The following is a 6,380-nucleotide window of genomic DNA, read 5'->3' on the forward strand; positions in this document are numbered from 1 at the left end:
GGTGGTGGGGAGGGTCCCTAGTCCTGTGGTGGTGGAGGAAGGAGGATACAGATGGGGGTGGTGGAGATGGTCCCCGGTCCTGTGGAGGGAGGATGCTGCTGCCTGGGGCTCAAAGGAGCAGGGAGGCTGGAGGTGGGATCCCCTAGTATTAGGACCCCCTGGGCTTCTCGGAGCACCCTCTCCATGCCCGAACTACGAGTCCCAGCGTGCTCAGCACTCGGATTGAGGTTGCGCAGCCGCCTAGCTGGGGAGTGACCTGCCTGTTGACAGCGCTGTTTTGGGGAGGGCTGGCTCCGTGGCTCGGGCAGACGGACTGACTGCCGGGCGGCTGGCTGCACACCCGGAGACAGGCAGGCAGAGACACTGCAGAAGGGTAAGCCCGCGACCCCCCGCCCAGTGCCGCGGGCACGCTGCCTCGCTCCCCCTCCCGGGCAGGGATGCATCTCCGCCAGCCTCCCGCAGAGACACACAGGCACTGGTGCGGTCCATCCCCGCGCGCTCTGCCTGGCTGAGCATCTGCCCTTCCCGCATCCCGGGAGAAGCAGTGCCCCGGCTGCCGCGCGGCGCAGGAGGGGTCTCGCAGCGCTCTGAGCTGCACGCAGCCAGCTGGGCGGTGCTGCCTCTTAGGATGCTCTAGTTGAGCACCAGCTCCGGCTGGAGGAGACTGCATGGGTGTGATTGCCACCGACCGGCTCGGCTCATGGCATTGCGGAACTCTCTGTGTGTGTCGGGGTGTGTGTGTGTCGGGGTGTGTGTGTGTATATATATATATATATTGCAGGGGATGAAAAGGGAGCTGTGGTTGGATTGTACAATTAAAGGACCTTGCCAGGGACTCCTACCTTGGTATAATTGCCGCCCTGCATCGTGGAGTGGTGTCAAACCCTTTTCAGACATTCCTTCTGCTACAATCCCGTCTCCATGTGTTGAAAGCAACATGCTTAGTTCCCTGGTGTGTTAATGGTGGAGCGGTCGGTTTGGTACAATGAACATTACAATGCCTTGTTTTTAACTCCACACCCAATCCCCTGCAAATACACTTTCACAATATGATGTAATGCTTTAAAATTAGAGTGATTGATTTAAACGGTTGATTTTAAAAAAAATTAAAGTTCAAATCAGGCTGCAGAATGTCCTTCCTTTAAAAATATAGGCAGAATAAGTAATAATTTATTTTTAAAGGGTAATTTTAAAAATAAAAATATATTTAAATTTTCTCCCTGCACCTATCCCAGGTACTAAGTGCATTACAAAACTTAGAGCAAACAATGTTAACATATGAAAACATGGTGACTTTTTTTTAATAAGTGAGAATATATCTGCCTCTCCTTGATGCTCATATTCCTTTTATATGTAAAATCGGATTGATATACTGTCTTTAGATCTGGTCTCTTGGCTTGGAACAATTAAGAATACGTGTATCTAAAGACAGGACTCAGTAATGTGATATTGGTTTAATGATATTTCTAAGTGTTTGATGAAGGAATGTTTTCCGCTGCCTCAGACTATTCTCGTCATTATCTGTGACTCTCCTGTATTTCTGCTATCTCCTTTTTGAGATATGGTGACCAGGAAAATGAACACGTGATTCAGGTTGGAGTGTACCACTAATTCAGATAATGGCATTATAATATTTTCAGTATTATTCTCCAACTATTTGCATCCTAACATGGCATTTGCTTTTTTGATTGCTGCTGCACATTGACTAGAGGTCTCCATTGGTCTGTTCACAGTGATGCTCAGGTCTTTTTCTGAATTGTTACAGTTAATTAAGAAGCCAGTAAGGTATGTGCGAGTAGTTCAAATAATCCCTTTCACTGTGAATGACTTGCTTTTGCCAACATTAATTGCATCTGCTATCATGTTGTCCATTCACCTAGCGTGGCTAGGTCCCTCTGAACTTTCCCAGAGTCCTCTGCAAATGCTGCCACCTATTTGCTCAATTCCTCTTCCAGATCATCATTTTTCATATTCAACATTTTACAGTTCCGCAGGCAAATTCTATGGACCTTTGTTTACTTACCTTTGCAAGTTGTTTGCAGAAATTGTAAACAAGTATGGAGTCAGATTTATTTTCACCTGGTTCCATGTTTCACTGTATCTGGTGAACCTCCTGACTTGAGGTTGAGGTGGCTTGGCAGGGTCTGGGGCTGAAGGGCATCAGGTAGCTACCCTCATCACATACAATTGCATATGCTGGGACTGTGGTGGAGGTTAACTGGTACTCTTCATCCAGTACACACAGCATGCCTCCACCTGTGAAGCAATGTGGCCATAAGTTCTGTTTAATGGTGGAGTTTGATCTACATTATAGTTTGTAAAAGACAAATTATACTGGGATATTTGTTCATCCATCTTTACTATAATTATTTCAGGTGGCAGCTGGATCCAGATGTCTGACAACTGTAATTATAAAGCAGGGGAATCTGGGGATAGCCATGGGCAAACAAGCAGCACTCTTTAGATAGCTATGGTCAGTGAGAGTAGAACAATAATTATAATATTATCATGATACATTTCTCACATTAACGTTACTAACATGGACAAAAATCAATAGTCTTGTCTGTTCCAGGACCTCCCATCTCTGTTATAAAATTTAAAAGTACTCTGTGTATTTCAGTGCAGAGCTCCTCATGCTATTTATTGCTATAGTTGTCAAGTTGTACACATCACAGATGGTTTCTATTAGCTGGTTAGCAGTTAAGAGGCACAAAACCACATACAGTAACTTCTTGCTTAATATTGAAGTTATGTTCCTGAAAAATGCTACTTTAAGTGAAACAATGTTAAACAAATCCAATTTCCCTATAAGAAGTAATGTAAATAGGGGGACTAGGTTCCAGGGAAATTTTTTTCGCCAGACAAAAGACTACATATATATATATAGAGAGAGAGAGACATATACACAGTGGAAGTTTTAAACAAACAATTTAATATTGTACACAGCAATGATGATTGTGAAGCTTGGTTGAGGTGGTGGAGTCAGAAGGTGGAAGAGGATGGGATATTTCCCAGGGGATGCCTTACTGCTAATTGATGAACTAGCACTCGGCTGAGCCCTCAAGGGTTAACACGTTAATGTAGCCTTACACTCTACAAGGCATCAGGAATGGAGGGAGGAGACACAGCATGGCAGAGAGAGACCGAGACACACACTCTGTGTGTGTGTGTGTGAGAGAGAGAGAGTGTGTGTGTGTGTGTGTGAGAGAGAGAGAGAGAGAGCACACTGTCCTTAGGATTTCTGGGGCCCTCCGCACTATTATTAAACTGGTGCCCCTGTGCCCGACGACGGCAGCCAGGGCTCGTAGCCTGGGGGGGGGGGGGAAGGGCGGAGGGACGAAGCAGCAAGGATACCAAACCACCTGGCCCACCTCACGGTGGCGGAGAGTCACAGTTCCCCGCAGAGACCCCCATACCCTCTCCCTCACGCAGAATGCACGGTGCCAGTGCATTCTGCTCTGTGAATATGGCCCCTGCCTAAGGACACTGCAGCACACGCCGGGTGTGTGGGAGTCGACCCGCTCTTACCTGCTGTCATAGGCGGCGGGTGAAGCTGCCGCTTGGGGAGGCTAGTTCCCCAGCCCAACTCTTCTGCCTGTGGCCCCATCCATACTCCACCCCTGCTCTGCCCCAGGCCCCACCCTCTCCCCACTATCTCCCTCCTCTCTTCCCTCCCCCTCTCTGCTCACCCGCTTCCAGCCAAATACCTGACCCAAATGAAGCAAATGACATTAGAAAGAAATTGCAGAAGAATGTTTTTAAAAAAAAAAAATGGAGCATGTTTTCCACTGCATGCCAGATGGTGAAGACTGGACATGCAGAAGGTACCTAATTAAAAGCACTAAACTTGGGAATAAAAAATGTCAGTCACAGGTATTTTGATATACCCTGAAGTTTGTCAGAGATTTATTTGCAAAAATTTGCAGTAAGAGCAAGTCATCTGTCCTGCTGAATATAACATTAAATATTATGGAATGCATGATGCAGCTCTTCTCTGTTTTACATTTTCTTAATCAGTATTTCTAAAGGTGATTTTATATTTTAAATGTACTCTTAAGCCTTCATAAAGTAATCATTCCAGATTACTACATATTTAACTCACTGAAACAAAGACGTTATTTTAAATTAATCAGTCACAGCGGTTTACTGTGTTCATAACAATATTCATTGCTTTTAGAAAAAGGGAACACTAATCTACTTTGTGTGATCTCCATAACAATAAATAGACATGTTTATGAAGTTTCACCAACTTTAAAAAATATGTTTCCAAAGATTTTAGGCATAACAAAGGATTTTATATGTTACTAAGGTACTGATTTTGCTAGAGGGTTCTCTTAAAACTACTTCATCAAATAGTCAGAAGTAAAGAAAGGGAAACTCATTTGTCCAGATATCTGGAAGGAAAGGGCTGTTGTCCCTTTAAGGGCTCTCTTCAACGGAGGGGGGGGGGGGGGGGGGGGGGGGATGAAGGGAGAAAGGGATGGACAGAAAGGACAGGTTGACTTTGGAAGCAAGTTTTTTTGTACTATAGTAATTACAATTAAAATGTGTATTTTAGATAAGGGTGGTCTTTTGAAGGATTTATTTAAAAAACGGTATGTCTGAAGATCCAAGCATTTAAGGCTAAAGATGAATACTCAGATTGCATAGATTTTTAGATGCACAAGGATTTTTTAGAGATGTGATTTTTATAATCTTCAGCAATCTTCTAATGAAATATTTTTAAAGCAAATTTTAAACTAAGGTCCTGTAGACTAACATATCCTGAGTAAATATTACAGTAATGCACAACTGTTCTTGTCAGTAAATTCAGAAACTGACAATATATACCTAGGGGTTGGCAAATGCCTGTTACATGGCTTCATTACTTGAACGGCTCTTAAATTTAAATGGCTCTTTAACAGTTTCAATGTTGTGCTAATATGGGGTGGGCAAACTTTTTGGCCCGAGGGCCACATCTGGGTATGGAAATTGTATGGTGGGTCATGAATGCTCATGCAATTGGGGGCTGGGGTGCAGGAGGAGGTGCAGGCTCTGGCTGGGGGTGTGGGCTCTGGGGTGGGGCCAGAAATGAGGAGTTCAGGGTGAGGGAGGGGGGTCTGGGCTGGGGCAGGGGGTTGGGGGGCAGGGGGGGGTCAGGGGTGCAGGCTTCAGGCAGCGCTTACCTCAAGCAGCTTCCGGAAGCAGCGGCATGTCCCCCCTCTGGCTCCTGTGCGGAGGCGCAGCCAGGCAGCTCGGCGTGCTGCTCCGTCAGCAGGCACCCCCCTGCAGCTCCCATTGGCCGTGGTTCCAATGGGAGCTGCAGGGGCGGCGCTGCAGGGGAGTCCCCTGGCTACCCTTACGCATAGGACCCGGAGTGGGGACATGCCGTTGCTTCCAGGAGGCATGCGGAGACACAGCACGCATGGAGCGGGGCAAGCCCCCGGCTGGAGAGGTGCAAGCCCCGGACCCCACTCCTTGGCGGAAGCTTGAGGGCCAGATTAAAACATCTGAAGGGCCGGATGCGGCCCGTGGGCCATAGTTTGCCCACCCCTGTGCTAATAGGTCTGGCAGGCTGGAAGGCTTTTTCACTTTTAAGTTACTAGATCCCCTGTGGACGAAGACTCACCAGGCTACAGCAGCTAGCTGTGGGAGCCTGCAGGAAGGGTCAGAACAGGGATAGGAAGAAGTGGGAGGGTGGACACTAAGACCCAGGGGTGCCCCAAATTTTCGGGTAGGCTACGCAGCTGCGTATGCCTAAGGGTGACCCTGTTTGTGTGTGTGTCACAGAGAGAGAGACGGGCATTTCCCCTTTAAGTACGCTGACCCCACTCTTAGTACTCTGCCTTTTTAATTAGATCAGCAAGTTGAGACAGCAGCTGCTGCCAGGAAGCTCCCTCCATCCTGACCCTTGTGGTGTGGTGTGCTGTGGTGAGCCCTGAGCCCCCCTCTCTGTGGAGATAAGGTACGGGAGCGGAAGGAGGGGGACACCCTGACATTAGCACCCCCCTCCCCCCACCAGCAAGCAGGAGGCTCCCGGGAGCAGCTCCAAGGCAGAGGGCAGGAGCAGCACACGCAGTGGGGGGAGGGGCAGCTGAACTGCCCAGCAATTGAGAGCCTGCTGAGCGGCTGCGCAGAGGGAACTTAGGGGAGCTGATGGGGGAGCTGCCGGTCCAGCCTGGTTCCAAGCCCCCACCACTAGCTCCAACTGGCCGCTCTTCCTGCAAGCAGTGGAAAAAGAAGGCGGCTGCCAAACAACTTTATAAGGGAGCATTGTGCAACTTTAAACGAACATGTTCTCTAATTGATCAGCAATGTAATAATGAAACAAAATGTTAACCGGGATGAGGTTAAGTGAGGAGTTACTCTAATGAGAAAGGAAAGCGTAGGGGAGACAAAGT

At 47.7% G+C, this 6,380-nt stretch overlaps 1 protein-coding gene across 1 annotated transcript in view; it reads left to right on the top strand.

The window, feature by feature from the left end:
* Positions 1–307: 307 nt before the first annotated feature.
* Positions 308–6,380, top strand: part of LOC112106606 (tropomodulin-2) — a 63,547-nt gene continuing 57,474 nt past the window's right edge. Inside the window, exon 1 of the mRNA XM_026648300.2 lies at positions 308–373. The gene's annotated coding sequence lies outside the window, so the exon portion shown is untranslated. The remainder of the gene's footprint in view (positions 374–6,380) is intronic.

The sequence above is a fragment of the Terrapene carolina genome, unplaced genomic scaffold, assembly GCF_002925995.2.
Source record: "Terrapene carolina triunguis isolate 2854851 unplaced genomic scaffold, T_m_triunguis-2.0 Scaffold67, whole genome shotgun sequence".
NCBI classification, from domain to species: domain Eukaryota; kingdom Metazoa; phylum Chordata; order Testudines; family Emydidae; genus Terrapene; species Terrapene triunguis.